The 18,217-nt window shown below is 35.9% G+C and overlaps 1 protein-coding gene across 2 annotated transcripts in view; it reads right to left on the minus strand.

Moving 5' to 3' along the window:
• LOC145266365 (SH2/SH3 adapter protein Nck1-like) overlaps positions 1–2,798 on the minus strand; it is a 255,399-nt gene extending 252,601 nt beyond the window's left edge. The window contains exon 1 of one of the 2 annotated variants that reach the window (XM_080121987.1): positions 2,086–2,798. The gene's annotated coding sequence lies outside the window, so the exon portion shown is untranslated. The remainder of the gene's footprint in view (positions 1–2,085) is intronic. The other variant, XM_080121988.1, reaches the window with a different exon arrangement.
• Positions 2,799–18,217: the final 15,419 nt, after the last annotated feature.

Below are 18,217 nucleotides of genomic sequence, written 5' to 3' on the forward strand. Positions count from 1 at the left end.
TTTTTCGTAGATGTTTGAGAGTGAAGATTATAGGAACAGGGGACATAACTCAGAATGTATATTTTTAATTACATAGTAATGGTGTCCAACAGGTTTAGCCGGTCTTTTACTAAAACACAATAGCAAATTTGTTTTACTCAATGAATTGCCGTAATTTTGGGATATATTATTATTTTCGACATGACAATTATATTGTTTTTGCTTAAAAGGACAGTTTTTTTGTTTTTGTTAAATCGATCTGTCGCCTACTTTTGAACAAGCACTGGTTTTATTTCAAGACAATAACTAAAATTTAAGACCAAAAATCAATATTATCCTAAATTTAGGGAAAAAGCGGGTGTGTGTATATATATATATATATATATATATATATATATATATATATATATACACACACACACAAGTTAAATCACAGATTAGAAATCAAGTGAATTGTCCTATTAAATATTACAGTGAGATAATATTTTCAGGATATTTCCTGTTTTAAACAATAAATTCTTAACTTGAATATATTTTAATCTACAGAATTTAACTTTAATCATATATAACATGCAATTGAATCTTCCTTTTTATAAGGTTATCTTGAACATTTTAGCTTTAAGATGGCTGACACTGAAACTGCTTTATCTTAATCAAATAAGTTCTAGCTGTATAATAATTTAATGATTAAACAACATTGTAATATTATTCATTATACCATTACAATATTATTTGTCACAAAATGTTAATTGGAGCAAATCGTTATGAAATTAGAACTAATTTAATGTCGTTTAAATGGCAGACATCTTAAAGCTGGAATGTTCAAAATAGCCAATACTAATGCAAAATAAGATGGGATTTAACAATGAAATAAACACGTGAATTATAAATTAAAATGGGGGGGGGGGGCAAGCAACAGTGCAAGAGTTTCCTTGGTCTTCAAGCGCAAAATTCTGTACTTGTTCTGATGTCGGACTCCATCTTCTTTGTCGTTGATTAAATGAAGAAATCCTTCCAAACTGAGGTCATTCTCATTTTTGTCTCAATCCAGATTGCTCCTTTTGTAGAAGGAGGCATATTTCCCCATCTCCCACATTAAAAGCGGACCTTGTGTTTAAGTATATATTCCTGGAAAAGCAAGTATTTTGGGACGGGCATCCCGGCATTGTTCTTAAGAAAAAATGTTTATTTAGAATGACAATTAAAGAATAAAAATACAAAAAATGTTTATGACATACGTATTCGTCACGAAATGTCATATTCTAAAAGTCACGTAAATTGATCAAGTAGTTGGCGGACCTAAACGAGAATCCCCCCCCCCCTTATAATTTTTATTATGTTTTAGTATGTAGTATAGTTTTAGATGTTGGGAGGATGTTTATTCCGAAAGCCGTTCTTTACATGGGGAGGTCGGGGGTGTTTATACTACGCTAGGTTAGGTCGTAAAAAATACCGGTTAAAATTGGTAGGGGGGGGGGACTCGTTCATGTCCGTCAAGTAGGTTTTTTTTTTTTAGATCAAAATTAAAAGGTGCTTGTTAAGATAGAGTTGACAGATCGTTTTAAGCAAATATTACGTACTTAATTGTCATGTCGAAAATAGTAATATATCAAAAAATTACGAAAATTGGAGTAGTTAGTACTGCTATTGTTCTTTTAGTAAAAAAGTCTATTGCTATCGACAACAAATATTACACGTCATGAACAAGTTAAAAATATTCGTTCCGAGTTATGTCCCGTGTGTGAATTCTTCAGTCTACTTTATACCGTCTAAGAAAAATGCAATTTTACCCAATTTTCCGTAAAAATTACTTTTCACTATAAATAACTTTCTATTCGATGAATTTTCATAATTTTGGGATATATTAATATTTTCGACATGACAATGAAGTACGTAATATTGTTTTTTGCTTAAAACGATAGATTTAAACAAAAAAAAAAAACGATCCGTCGACTATCTTATTCTACGATTTTTAACGATTAATTAATAAAATAATAAAATAGCACGTCTGTAAATCTGGGCAGTCAATCTTCGCTCTGTGACGAGCACGTATATCATTAAAAAAAATGTCTGTATTTATAAAGAAAGATGGGAAAACTTTCTTACCTCAACAAATATCCGAATTGAAACCAGGTGACGTTTACGGTGTTGTAAAACCGTGACTGTTGCTTTTTGAAAGGCTGTGTTTTATCTAGCTGTGGTTGTGAATCTCCAAACGTTAAGGGCATCGGTAATCATACCATATACATTTTTTTTAATCGGTCGATCCTTGTGATGATTCAACTATAGCAAAGATATACACAAAACTATGTATTATGTATGTATTATCATTAAGCCTTCGACCATGGGGTTCGTTATATATATGTATATATATATTAATATTACATTCACAGGCCACCACCGACTTAATCAGTTAGGTAAATCAATCCGGGTGAATGTTAAGTCGATAGTAAGACCTGAAACCAAGCAAAAAAGAAAAGACATCAAAGCACCGGCTGTATATACACACACAAAAAAAAAAAAAACGTGTATATTGTTTAGCGATTTGGCCACTCTTTCTTTTCCGCCATGATGACACTTTTTTAATGACTAATGTATTCTTGAGTTTGGGCAAGTCGTGTGATCAGCCGTTTACAGATCCGGCCGGTAAAGATCGTTTAGCGGCTATTTCCGTACTTCTCAACTTGAAACTCGTCGGTTTCGTTTCCTGGGTTGGTTTATTGGATTTCCGGGCGGGCATTACATCGCCATAAGAGGCTCGGATTGTAAGGAGCATGTCACATTTAACGGAACTACTTTCTTCCTACGCCATGTTATTTGCTAGAAGGGTGTAAAACGAACAAAGAGAAGATAACTCTAGTTTCTCCACTCATTTGTTTTTTTCTTTTCTCTTTATTTAAAAATAAATCTCCCTCCTTCTTAACGGATCTTTCAAAAAATCTTTATTCCGAAAAATATTTTTTGTAAATATTGTTTTTTTTTCTTTTTTTTTTTTTAATCTCTGATTGAATATATAATTGCTGACTTTAAAATGTTCTACAATGTTCTACAATGTCTTCTTGGATTCGAGAATTAAAAGAAAAAAAAAAACTTTTGGGGGCGTTAGAACTTTTGGTACTTACATAGATCAACCCCCATGGCTACTCATATTAGGTAAAGTCCAGTAATTGGTTACGAAAACTGCCGCAAAATTAAACTGACGTTCCAACAACGTAAAACAAAACTGATTTATTTTCAAATTAATATATTTAAATTGTTGCATTGTATTATTTATTTATTGATTTATTTATTTATGTTTATTATTTCGGAAATAAAGAGGTTGTTTTCTAGTGTGTTTTTCATTTTGTAAATCACGCGTACAATTTATTTGTTTCTATAAATTGTTGTATTTTGTACATAGATAATAACACTAGAAAAACAAAAATAAAAAGATAAAATAAAAAACAATAATCTACAAAACAAAAAACATAAAGGAGCAATATGAATGTAAAAGGCAATTTGTTTTTCGTTTTATGAACTTGGATTTCATTTTGTGTAGTCGCATTTTGACCTGTTGTCATAACTCGCTACCGTATTTTACCGGACCGTAAGAGCACGCACGGCCACCGAGATATAGTAGGCCTGTTAGCTGAAAAATGTCTGCAAGCAATGTAGGTAAGATTTGTCAAACTATCACTGTTGATACTATACGAGAGCATTTTTAGAAAGAGATTTAAAACATGTTAAAAAAAGAAAATAAAAGAAACCCAATTCGATTAATAATGAAACTGAACTTTATTCAATATAAAATATAAATATTATGTAAACTTACGTCATTTTAAAGCAATATACAATCTAATAATGATAAAACTGAATTATGAATTTAGGGAACAAACATTTAAAGAAACATATTAAACACAAACATTTCTTGGCCTTCGGGACAAGATCACAGTGTAGTATCTGTTCTGATGCTATACTTCACCATTTCTGTCCTCGGTCAGTGGACGGTGGAGGAGAAATCTTTCATGTCTGAGATTATTATGATAGTTCCTATCCAGAGTGCCCCTTATTGGGAAGCTGGATTTTCCCCACCAGATTATATGTTGAAATATTTTAATAACTATTACTTTAAATACAGAAATTATATTTAAAGTTTTAGTTTTCTTTTTTTTCTATGTCCATTTCTTTCCCCATGTTTTTCATCAAAATGTGTGGCGTATTTTCATCAGTTACATGTTTAGGAATCCTATACTCAGCTATAGTCTTCATTTTTATATCAGTGCAGAATACATGAATACGGAAATAAAGTTCACATAACTACTAAAGGACAATCATATCATAATGTGAACATTGGTTAAAAACTAAGAAAATATAGTAAACATCTACGATATTAAATCAGGGTGGTGGTGAATTTGGGAAGGGACATTATTATTATTATTATTATTATTATTATTATTATTATTATTATCATTATTATTATTATTATTATTATTATTTCACTTATTAGGTGTTGTTTCACAGGCCATCATCAGTGATCGCTCGCTGGCAGTAACCTGTGTTGTTCCCTGGAAACCGAGTGACAACAAGTCTCCCCAAATCTCCAGTGTTCTCCACCTCTTGACCACTTGTGCAGATGATTGCACGTTATCGCAACAGCCATTGTCATTGATTTCTTATTGGCATCGGCTATTGGTGTTTCCTTGGGTTTGGGTGACAATATACCTCCCCAAGGTACCAGATTTGAACTGCACACTTCCAGTGGCAATCTAGTGGTTAGTACTCTTCCACCTCGGTCTTTCAATCCTCCCTAATCCTTCACAACTAGTTGGTGCGGCGTGGCACCAGTCGATGTCATCTACACCAGTTTTTTTATTATCATTATGATAATAATGATGATGATAATACTAATAATAAGGGTGCTTGTGCAGTGTACGCACGTGTATTTTAAATAGTATTTTCAAGTCAAATTTGATTTTTATGGCATCTTTTTGGGGGTTTGTTTTACTATACACAGATTCGAAAAAGTTGTCAAAAAACAAATATATCTATATATCTATAAAAGTGAAGGTGTCTGTGTATATTTCCCTACACAATAACTCTGTCAATTTTCAGTCTACAGACTCGAAATTTGATTTGATAGTGAGATTTGGGAAACCAAATTGTAACCAGTTTTCAGCCAGAAATTTGGCCGTTAAGGGGTCAAAGTTCAACGATTTGACCTTTGAGAACTCTACCAAACTCCTCCGACAATTTTGGGTCAAAACACTTGAAATTTTAGATAGATTTGGACACTTGATATTTTAGATAGATTTGGACATGGATTTAACTTAACTTGATTTGAGCCCAAAACAATAAATGTTAAGGAGTCATAATAGGGGTCAAAGTTACAAAAAAAAAAATTACCTCTGCGGTCTCTACCAAATTACTCAGACAGTTTCTAATCTAAACATTTGAAATTTTACATAAAGGGTATTCACAGATAGGGCAAGCTTTTTAATCGGTTTGAGTTGAAAATTTGAGCTATAAATATATAAATCTATGTATGTATGTTATCATGTCTGTCTAAAACTTTCGACAGAGGCGACGAATTTTCACAAGATCAGTATCGTTTTGAAGCTCCACCCTTCAGACGACAAATACCGAAAAATTGGCTAAAAACATTAATTTCTTCACCCTCAACTGGGCACTTTTCTATAGGGAGGGAGTCGCTTTTTTCGTCGATATTTTGAAAGTCATCCCCTCTTTTCGATTGTCTAGCCTTAATTTAAACCTACGTCACTTCCGGTTTGGCGGTGGTCGTAACAGCAAAGTCGTCACGTTCTTTTCATGTTTTTTTCCTCCTTCGTGGTACGGGTTTGAGCTTGCCTTCCTACTACCACTTTTTTTTTTTTCTCAACACACATCTCCAAACACCTGGGAAACACCGGGCATCTATGCTAGTAACAAATAAATGTTATCAAAGGCAAGATTAGTTACTTTTCTATCTAACTGAATAATTTTTTAGTGTTTTTATTTTATGTAAAATGTTTATTTGGTTCGAAAATCATAGTGTTTACCGATGTATTGGAAAATTTAAAATGGCACCGAACTCTCCACTGAACACGGTAAGTTTGGGAAAATCAGTTAAAAATAAAAAATATACAAAATACTGTTAAAACCCCACCGAATATATGTCAGCCCATGTCACGGTAACATATATTGAGCGAGTTTTTATCAGTATTTTGTATATTTTTTAATTTTTAACTCTTTTTTCCGAACTTACCGTGTTCAGCAGAGAGTTTGGCGCCATTTTAAATTTTCCAATACATCGGTAAACACTGTATGTTTTTCGAGCTGAATAAACATGTTACATTAAATGAAAACACAAAAAAATTATCCAGTTAGGTAGAAAAGTAACTTATTTTGCCTTTGATAACATTTATTTGTTATGTATTTGTTTTTTTTTTTTTTGACAACTTTTTCGAATCTATGTGTATAGTAGTACAAACTCCCCCAAAATACTTAATCAATTTATGTACTTATTGAAATATGACATTTTTATTCTGTTTAGGGTAACGTGCATCATAAGGTTTTTTCTGTAGTTTTGTTAATTAGGTCGAATTATGAACTTGCGCCATCATTTTTTTAGAGGAAGTGTATTATTTTCTATTGAGAAATCAAATTTAGTAATTCACTTCCATAATGAACACCCCGCCATCCGGATAAAAATTGAACAAATAATTTAAAAAAATAAAAATTGTAAGTAGAAAAAATATGCACTAAAATAACGTAATCATATTTACCCAAGAATGAGATTTTTATTTTTTTTAGGCGCTTATGTGTGAACACCGTGAGAATGTTTGTGGGAAAAAAAATAAATAAAATTTTAATTTACATTGAGGGATCAGTTTTGTATATAAATTTAATGTAAAATGATCCTCCATTTTGGAGCCATTCTTAGTCAAATTACCACTAATCTTAAGTCTGAATGGTAATGTCATAAAACCGCACGTCCTAAATGTATACTCTTTCCCTCACCTGAAAAATAAAAAATTTAAAAAAAGTAAAACGCACAGAATTTATATCCTTGTAGGAATTCAGTCCCCTTAACTGAGAGGAATCATGAAGGCTCGAAAATTCGTTTGGCTGCTTTCCAGCTGACTACAATTTGGTAGTCTTCAAGTCCAACGTAAACAAATTCTTGATGAACCATCCCTCTTAAGTAATCCAATTTAATAAATTTCCACTACTAACCATTACTACAATATTATCCTATTGACTACTGCACACTCATTAATCCTTATCCTCAAGTGGCCTCCGGGCCTTAATAACTGGTGACTCCTTTATAAAAAAAAAAGAAAAGAAAAAATGTCTCACATGCTGCCTGCGTAGGTGCTTGATCTTCTTTGCAAATACTGACCCACGCATCTTTCATACATTTTGTTAAAATTTGTTCAACCAAATTTTCTAACTTTGACAATCATCTCCATATCTCTAAAACACAAGAAGTTATTTTGCAGAGAGAAATATTATCCTCATTTAATTTCTTTATTATGGTTGTTTCGATTCAAACTATTTTAGTCACAAGTAACATCTCTATATAATTACGAGAGGGAGACATTTTGAAAAAAAATACAACACCCTTAAAGATGTTAAACTTAATGCAAATATCAATTAAATTTAACAACACAATGTAATTAATTACAGAATGATAATAAAAATCACATATTTCAATAATTAAAAGTTCAATAATGCAATAACGTAATATAACATTAAATTTTTTATTTTAGATACAAGAGCATTTTTTTAACATAAGGTTAACAGTCAACCTTTAAACATAAGGATATATAATTATTATGACAGACGCAGACAAACTTGTAACAAGATCTACAATAGAATTTTTTGCAATAATTCAGTGTCGTGAATCGGTCCACTCAACTGAAAAGGATCGCGAAGGCTCGAAAATTTGCAAAGTGAACACTTACCTTGAAGTTCCTATTTACAATACCTCCCCACGGGACAGAGTTAGACACCAGGGTCGTTTTTTAACGTGGAGAAAAGGAAAAAAAATAAAAATTGTCTCAGTCGTGAAGGATTTCTCCTCCACTGACAGAGAACAAGAAATTGAAGTGCAGCATCTGAAGAACAGATACTACACTTTGAGGTATTTATTTGCTCCCCCACCGAGCAAATTAGGCACAAGGCCGATTTTTAATGTGAGGAGTGAAGGGGAAATGGGGACCAACCACCCCGAGGAGTAGGAGAGCTGGATAGTGACAATTGGTATGAAGGGTTGCCCCTACATTGACCAAGGTCTTATCTGTGGGGTCGCCCCCACATAGGGTCTTTGCTTGAAGTATCTGCCGGAACAGATGGTATTTATTTGCTCCCCCACCGAGCGAATTAGGCACAAGGCCGATTTTTAATGTGAGGAGTGAAGGGAAGGGGAAGGGAAAAAGGGGACCAGCTCCCGAGAGGTGGGAAATGGGAGCTGGTTAAAGGTCAGGCATGTGGGGTTGCCCCCACACCTGGTCTTTGCTAGTCATAGCTAGTCCTAGCTAGTCATAGCTTGCAGTATCTGCCGGAACAGATACTACACTTTTATCTTGTCCAAGTACGGTGTATGTTACCTTACCTTGAAATTGTAACTTTCAGGATCTGCGTTTGCAAAAATCTTTGGTAAGTTTAGCTCTGATCTTTCAGATTTGTTTGGTGGCGTTTTTTTTTTTTTTTAGTTCTGGTGAGATTAGAGTTTTTGATATCGATTCCTTTTGCAAGAAGCTGAAATGTTCAGTTGTGATCCTTGGCGGGGTTCTTCTAGACTGAAAAAAGAAAGGGAGCTTAAAACTTGAAGAATCACGGTTTAATTGTCGAAATAAAGTTGAAAGTTCAATAAAGTCAAAATATGTTTCCGAAATGGAAAAAATTAATACAAGATCCTATTTTAATAGGGGCGGCCAAAACGAAAGAATGGAGTAAGTATTTTTGATAGAGTCTCTCTTATAAAATCAAGTAATTATCCAATTAATACGAAATTTTCACCAATTATTAAGTGATGAATGAATTTTATAATGGTATACTTTTTTTCATAATCGATATATATATATATATATATATATATATATATATATATATATATATATAGTGTCTATAGGTATTTAATTATCATAGTAAAAAAATAATTATGACAGTCCCTTTAAGAAATTCGTTTCTTATCGTTGAGCACTTTCAGTTGAATTAAAGTCAGTCAATTTAGCTCTTATGCATAGATCATCGTATAACGATTAGATCACTGTCTGACTGACACTGGCCTGCGCGCCCTCCGGGGCCCGGGCGACAAGATCAAAGTGTAGTATCTGTTCCGGCAGATGCTGCAAGCTATGACTAGCAAAGACCAGATGTGGGGGAAACCCCACATGCCTGACCATTAACCAGCTCCCATTTCCCACCTCTCGGGAGCTGGTCCCCTTTTTCCCTTCCCCCTCCCTTCACTCCTCACATTAAAAATCGGCCTTGTGCCTAATTTGCTCGGTGGGGGAGCAAATAAACACCATCTGTTCCGACAGATGCTGCACTTAAGATAATTTGTACCAGTCAATGGAGGGGAAACCCTCTATACTGGGACAATTATTATTTTTGGTAACCAGAGTGCCCCCTTTTTGCCTACTTTTAGGGGAGCTGGTTTTTACCTCACATTAAAAACGGCCTTGTGCCTAATTTGCTCAGTGGGGGAGCAAATAAATGCCATCTGTTCCGACAGATACTGCAAGCAAAGACCAGATGTGGGGGCAACCCCACATGCATGACCTTTAACCAGCTCCCATTTCCCACCTCTCGGGAGCTGGTCCCCTTTTTTCCCTTCCCCCCTCCCTTCACTCCTCACATAAAAAATTGGCCTTGTGCCTAATTTGCTCGGTGGGGAAGCAAATAAATACCCACTGGCCCGCGCACACTCCGGGGCCCGGGCGACAAGATCAAAGTGTAGTATCTGTTCCGACAGATGCTGCAAGCTATGACTAGCAAAGACCATATGTGGGGGTAACCCCACATATCTGACCTTGGTCACTGGAGGGGCAACCCTTCATACCAACAGTTACTAATCCAGCTCCCATTTCCCACCTCTCGGGATCTGGTCCCCCCCTTTCCCTCCCCCCTCCCCCTATCTCCACATTAAAAAACGGCCTTGTGCCTAATTTGCTCAGTGGGGAAGCAAATAAATCCCACTGGCACGCGCGCCCTCCAGGGCCTGGGCGACAAGATCAAAGTGTAGTATCTGTTCCGACAGATACTGCAAGCAAAGACCAGATGTGGGGGCAACCCCACATACCTGACCTTTAACCCGCCCCCATTTCCCACCTCTCGGGAGCTGGTCCCCTTTTTCCCTTCTCCCTCCCTTCACTCCTCACATTAAAAATCGGCCTTGTGCCTAATTTGCTCGGTGGGGGAGCAAATAAATACCCACTGGCCCGCGCACACTCCGGGGCCCAGGCGGCAAGATCAAAGTGTAGTATCTGTTCCGACAGATACTGCAAGCAAAGACCAGCACAGACCATATGTGGGGGTAACCCCACATATCTGACCTTGGTCAATGTAGGGGCAACCCTTCATACCAACAGTGCTTATCCAGCTCCCATTTCCCACCTCTCGGGAGCTGGTCCCCCTTTTCCCTCCCCCCTCCATCTCTCTTCACATTAAAAAACGGCCTTGTGCCTAATTTGCTCAGTGGGGAAGCAAATAAATAAACACTGTCTGACTGACGTAAAGAACATTTAAAATTATAATGTTTAAATTCAGCGTTATTTCATGTGGTTAATGGTAGCCGAATGGATACGGTCTTTGCTAATCGAGCCAGAGATGTCTCGTGTTGCCGAGTTCGAATCGTTCGACTGGTGTTTATCGTGATACCCTGTACTGAAGATTCCTGAAAGGATGAAACACTAGTGTCTGTAGGTATTTAATTATTATAGTAAAAAATAATTATATATATATATATATATATATATATATATATATATATATATATATATATATATATATATATATAAAATTTAGTTGCGACGTTGTTTGGCTGTGGGATTTCTTATATATATATATATATATATATATATATATATATATATATATATATATATGTATATATATATATATATTAGTCTACAAACTCTCCCTTTCTTTATTTGTGGTTACAAATATGCTTAAAATAATCAGCCGAAACTGAACAAAATATTTGTGTTCTTCTTTAGTTAACAGAAAGGGAGTCATCTTCCATCATGATAATGCTCCTCTTTACTCAGCACTACTGACCAAATATCTCCTAGGATATATACTGCATAATCACACTCTGGTTCCCGTTAGATCACCAAAGTTAAGCAACGTTTTATATGGTCAGTACTGAAATGGGTGACCATTTGGGAATTACAGGTGTTTTATGTGCTCTCCGCTTATCTCGGCATTGTTTCCAATCGTCCTGGACCCTTGCCATTGGAGTCAAGCAGTGCCTATTCAAGAGAAGTTGGGGATTGCACAATCCTTTCCTCACAATTTCACTGCAGCTACCCTTTCGAGACTGAACGGAAGCTTCCATATACAGGATGACCAAAAAAAACGGGCCCCAACTCTAATTAGGCCCGGTTTCTTAGTGTTTTGTCCGAATTAAATGAAACTTTGGTCATAACTAGTTTATTATATTCAAAACATCACATCAAAACACTAGGGTCTTTGGCCTTTTTTTCTCTGTTGACTGTAAAATGCTCAGAAAAACAATTGAATGTCCTCTGTTTTTTTTTTTTTGGGGGGGGGGTCACCCTCTGTGTGTGTGTGTGTGTGTGTGTGTGTGTGTGTGTGTGTGTGTGTGTGTGTATTTCTACATCATCCTGCATATTCTCCTGGCCTATCTCCCTTGGATTATCACTTAATTTGAAAATTATTTCACAAGCAGCTACCCTTTCGAGACTATCTGTATATATATATATATATATATATATATATATATATATATATATATATATATATAACTACTTAATTTACTCACATAAAATTAATATACGAAAGTATAGATTTATGCGTAAACTTTAAGTATTTACTTCAAAAGTGCTCAATACGTAGGTAGAGCTAGTTAGTAATTTATAAAAATATATATGGCGATTAAACTACACTGAATATTCCGCGTTTCATCCACTCTAGGACTCTTCAGCCTTATGCACGAATTCTGTGGTTGTTTATCGTTTTTATATGCTCCTCTTCTATTGAGATTTTAATAAAATATAAAAAACGATAAAATATAAAAACGATAAACAACCACAGAATTCGCGCATAAGCCTGAAGAGTCCTAGAGTGGATGAAACGCGGAATATTCAGTGTAGCTTAATCGCCATATACTTTATAAATTACTATATATATATATATATATATATATATATATAGAGAGAGAGAGAGAGAGAGAGAGAGAGAGAGAGAGAGAAAGGGGAACAAACCGGAGTTATGTGTTCATCAACGTTTTATCTTTATTTCGAGACTTCCTCTGGATGAATAAAGACGAAACATTGATGAATACATAACTCAGTTTGTTCCTTTATATTTCTCTATTTTGTCGGAATACTATTTCCATTATTCTCATCGTGTGTGTGTGTGTGTGTGTGTGTGTGTGTGTTTTTTTTTTTTTTTTTTTTTTTTTTTAGAAGAATTTGGTGTGGAAATCTTGCCTCATCCTGCATATTCTCCTGACCTATCTCCCTCGGATTATCACTTATTTCGAAAATTGCAAAACCATTTAGGTTAACATCACAAGAGTATATTGAACAGAAGTTAGATTCATATTTCACATCAAAACCTTAAGAATTTTACAAGCAAGGCATTTATAAGCTTGTTGACAGATAGAATCAAGTTATAAAGAACAAGTAAAGTTTTTCATTGATGAAAGATGAAATTTAAAATCAACAAAAACTTTTGCACAGACATGATATAATCCAAGTTTTGATTTTATGTTATCTGTGATCAAATAATTCACAAAGATAATTAATTACATCAACACAAATGATAATGGGATTTTAAGATAAGAACTGTTCATTTATTTTAGAAAATAACAAAATGCTGACGAAGATCTTAATATAAACATTTTTTAATGTTCCTATTTTCTTGCCTCTCCACGAGGACAGAGTTAGATACAAGGTCGGTTCTTAATGGGAGGAAAATCCAGCTCCCCCAAAAGGGGCACTTTGTATCGGAACAAAAATAAAAATTGTCTCAGTCATAAAGGATTTCTCCTCCACTGACCGAGGAAAGAAAAGGTGAATTGTAGCATCAGAACAGATACTCCACTGTGATCTTGGCCCGAAGGTTAAGAAACAATGTTTTGGCATTTTTGAGATGAAGATTGTTTGTTTGCATTGCTAGCATTTCAGCTTGGCGTTGGTAGTAGGAAGGTAGGCTCGAACCCGTACCGCAAAGGAGGAAAAAAACTGGAAGAAACGTGACATCTTTGCTGTTACGACTACTGCCAAATCGGAAGCGACGTAGGTTTAAATTAAGGCTAGACAATCAAAAAGAGAGGATGTCTTTCGAACATATCGGCAAAAAAAGTGTCCCTCAGGGGTCCATCCTGGGCCCAACTCTTTTCCTGATCTACATTAATGATCTTCCAAATCACATCCTTACATCATTTGTAGACATTTATGCTGACGACACTACCATTTATGGTAGCACATCTAAGACAGTAAACGACCAAGTTCTCTCCAATTCTCTCTCCTCTGATCTTGAGCATGTAGTACAATGGGGAAAGGAGTGGCTGGTTACTTTTAATGCATCTAAAACCAAGCTTCTCTCTTTACATCATCAACATTCTGATCCACATCTGGCATCAATTGAAATGAATAGCTCTCGTCTTCAGGAGGCCTCAAGTTTTGACAAGCTTCTGGGCTTGACCATTATTCCTGATCTTAAATGGAACACGTACATCAAATCTGTTGCCAAGGCCGCTGGAAAAATGGTGGGATCTTTCTATCGATCCAGTAGATATCTCACTGCTGATGCAATTCTCTATCTATATAAGAGCCAGGTACGTCCAAGGATGGAATACTGTTGCCACATTTGGGCAGGAGCTGCTAGAAAGGACTTGGCCTGCCTTGATAGAGTTCAAAATAGACTTCGTAGCCTCGTAGGAGATGTCCTTTTCTCTTCCTTGCAACCTCTATCTCACAGAAGAGATGTTGCAAGTTTGTCTCTGATGTATCGTTATTTTCATGGAAAGTGTTCGACTGAGCTTCAATCTATGGTCCCCCCTCGCCAAACTTTCACAAGAAACACTCGTCTAGCTGTAAACACTATCAATAATTCCCCCCACTCTTTATCTGTGCCTAAACCTAAACGTAGATTCCATGAACAAAGCTTTTTTATTAGAACTGCACGCCTGTGGAATTGTCTTCCGTTTTCCTGCTTTCCGGCTGACTACAATATGGTTGTCTTCAAGTCTAACGTAAATAAGTTCTTGATGAGCCGTTCCATATAAGTTATCAAATTTAACAAATTTTCATTACTAATGATTATTATATTGTCCAATTTCTACTGTACACTCTTTAACCCTTATCCTTGAGTGGCCTCTTGGCCTTGATAATGAGTTGATACCTATGAAAAAAAAAAAAAAAAAAGAAAAAGTCCAATGTGAACAAGTTCTAATTGAATCGTCCCCCTAAGTAATCCAAGTTTCAAAATTCCCACTGTTTACTATGCTAAAATCACAATGACTAATGTATACCTATTAACCCTTATCCTCGAGTGGCCTCTGGGCCTTGATAAGTGGTGACACCCTTGTAAAAAAAAAAAAAAAAAAAAAGCGACCCCCCCCCCACCCTGTAGAAAAGTGCCCAGTTGAAGGTGAAGATATTAATGTTTTTAGCCAATTTTTCGATATTTGTCGTCTGAAAGGTCGAACTTCAAAACGATACTGATCTTGACTTAAAATTGACAGAGTTATTGCATAGGGAAATGTACATATACACACAGACACACACACAGACAGCCATCAAACCAGATATAGTAATATGGAACAAGCCCGAAAGGACTACACTCATTATTGACCTCACAGTTCCAAACGACTTTGGCCTTAATAGAGCAGAACGGGAAAAGATAACAAAATATCAGGACCAAAAAAATGATCTAGAAACAACATGGTCTCTGAAAAAAATAAACATACCAGTTGTGACAGGAGCAACTGGCCTAATAAAAAAGAACCTTCAAAAATACTTAGAAGCAATCCCTGGAAAACAAAGCTGTAAGGAAATACAGATAGCAGCCATAAAGGGAACAGTGTCTATTCTTAAAAGAGCCCTCGGATATAAATTTAAACTATAATAGAATCAAGTGTTAGCCCCAGGAAGGAGCCCCTTGATCTCTTCAAACTAACAAAAGTAAAATAAAAAACCAAAAAAAAACCAGACACGTTCACTTTTATACGATACTGATCTTGACTTAAAATTTACAGAGTTATTGCATAGGGAAATGTACACAGACACACAGACACACACACAAACAGACATGTTCACTTTTATAGATATATAGATTTGGTTTCTTCAGATTACTATTCTCCATCTTGAATGTCATTTTCACAATGTTTCGGTCGATGTAAACTTTCAACCTTCTTCAGATGTATCTTGCCAAACTCAGGAATCTTTTGTCAAACTCAAGGATCTTTCTGTTGAACTCAAGAATCTGTATGGACGCATGGCATAACAGATAAATACTAGGTAAAATTCAGTTCTAAGTGAAACTCTTCTGGGGGTTGAAGGTTCAATCTTCAATGTGGGTGAAACTAAGAATATAATTGCAGATTACTTAAGAGTTCCGCCTGATTATGGCTTTTTTTTTTTTTACATAGGAGTCACCTCTTATCAAGGTCCAGAGGCCACTCGAGGATAAGGATTAATGGTTACTTAATTAGTCAATGTGATTATAGCGTAGTAATCATAAGTAGTAGAAATTTTGTAAATTGGATTACTTAGGGGGACGGTTCATCAAGAACTTGTTTATGTTGGACTTGAAGGCAACCATATTGTAGTCAGCTGGAAAGCAGGCAAACGGAAGAGAGCTCTACAGGCGTGCAGTTCTAAGAAATAAGCTTTATTCATGGAATCTACGTTTAGGTTTAAGCACAGATAAAGAGTGTGGTTTCAGCTAGACAAGTGTTTTTCGTGAAAGTTTGGCGAGGGGGGGGCCATAGATTGAATCTCAGACGAGCATTTGCCATGAAAGTAATGATAAAGCAGAGACAGGCTCGCAACTTCTCTTCTGTGGGAAAGAGGTTGCAGGGAAGAGAAAAAGGCATCCTCCCCACTAAGCTACGAAGTCTATGTTGAACTCTGTCAAGGGAGGATAAGTCTTTTCTAGCAGCTCCTGGCCAGATGTGGCAACAGTACTCCATCATTGGCCATACCTGGCTATACTATCCCCCTGTGGATTAAATAAATTAAATTGAATACAAAATTCCATGCAGATTCTCGAGTTTGGCGGAAAGATTTCCGAGTTCAACAAGATACACCTGGAGAAAGTCGGGGGTTACATCAACTGAAACGTTATGGAAGTAACATCCAAGATGAACACAGTAGTCTGAATAACCTAAATAATACAAATAAACGTTTTTTGCCTTTTGGGGAGTGAGTATCCAAGTGTGGGTGAGTCATAACTAGGGCGATGACAACAGCATATTCTTTTCATTGTTTTGACTCTCGAGTGTGTATGCGTTAATATCTTATATGCTTTTATATAGTGATGTGGTTTGCGGTTGATTAACTGTGTCTAAATGTGTCGAATATATACCTGAGAATCAAAACAAGGAAAAGAATATGTTGTTGTCATAGCCGTAGTTATGACTCACCCACACTTGGATACCCACTCCCAAAAAGGCAAAAAGCGTTTATTCATATTATTTGGATTATTCAAACTACTACACAATTAATCCACCGAGAACCACATCACTCTACATAAAAACATATAAGATATCAATGGATATATACTTGAGAATCAAAACAAGGAAAAGAATATGCTGTTGCCATAGCCCTAATTATCATGAATCATAAATGGCATGTTCACAAAGGCTTTTTGCGTCGGGATTCTCGCGTCAATTAGATTCCGGGAGATTATACTTCCTAGATCATAATAACTCAGATTCACAAACAGACATGACTTCTTTCATTTTTTTTGTTGTTTTTTTTGATTGAGTTTAAAAAAATTCTCACTGTCCTGTCTTTTTTGTATTAATAGAGTGAAACTATTTGAATGCACCCGCCATTGCCTGGCCTTCGCCTGAGTAGTATTTGTTCTGTAATTCGTCCTTGACCAATGTAGGGGAAACCCTTCATACTGAGACAATTACTATTTAGTTGGATACTGCCAGAGTCCCCCCCCTTTTTGGGGAAGCTGCTTTTCCCCCCACATTAATACGTCATGGCATAGCAGTAAGACGTCAGAATTTCTTTCACTTTCTTTTCCACCTTCACGTTGCGGGTTCAAGCCTGCCTGCCTACTACCACACTTTTTTTTTTTTTACACTTCCAAACACCCGGGCAACGCCGGGCCCCCAGGCTAGTAACTAATTAAGGTCAAAATCCGCTCAAGGATAAAAATTAATGAGATGAAATGATTGTCAGTTGAAAGATAAATAATATTATTTTTTTATTTTCATTTTATTTTTTTTTTTACTAGGGCGTCACCGTGTATCAAGGCTCAAAGGCCACTCGAGTATACAAATTCAAGAGTGTCACATGGCCAGTGAGACAACACTCTGATGATCAATAGTGGTGGAACTTGAATAGGATTTAATTAATTAAGAGGGCAGCTAAACAAGAAATTGTTTACATTAGACTTGAAAACGATGATGTCACAGTCAGTTGAAAAGCAGTCCCATGGTATTATGTTCCACATATGAGTAGTTCTAGGAAAGAAGCTTTGCTCATGGGATTTTCATTTAGTTTTAGGCACAGTAAGAAAGAGTAAGACTAAATCATGTTGCCACACTTGTTCCTGTCAGATCACCAAAGTTAAGCAATGATGAGCCTGGCCAGTATCAGATGGGTGACCATTTGAGAAGGCTTGGTGTCGTATGCACCATGCCGAGCCATAAGAAATTTCCAGATTGGTATCTGGAGGTGCATTTAATTCATCGGGAGAAATGCACCCTTAAGACATGCATTGCATGTAGGAAAAAGCAACTCTGATGATGTCGGCAGCAACATGTTGGATGGCCATGGAGGAGGAGGAATCTCTAGCAGATCAACGGTTCTATGGTATTAAG

The sequence above is a fragment of the Euprymna scolopes genome, chromosome 41 (genome assembly GCF_053919585.1).
Source record: "Euprymna scolopes isolate OS-2025 chromosome 41, ASM5391958v1, whole genome shotgun sequence".
NCBI lineage: Eukaryota > Metazoa > Mollusca > Cephalopoda > Sepiida > Sepiolidae > Euprymna > Euprymna scolopes.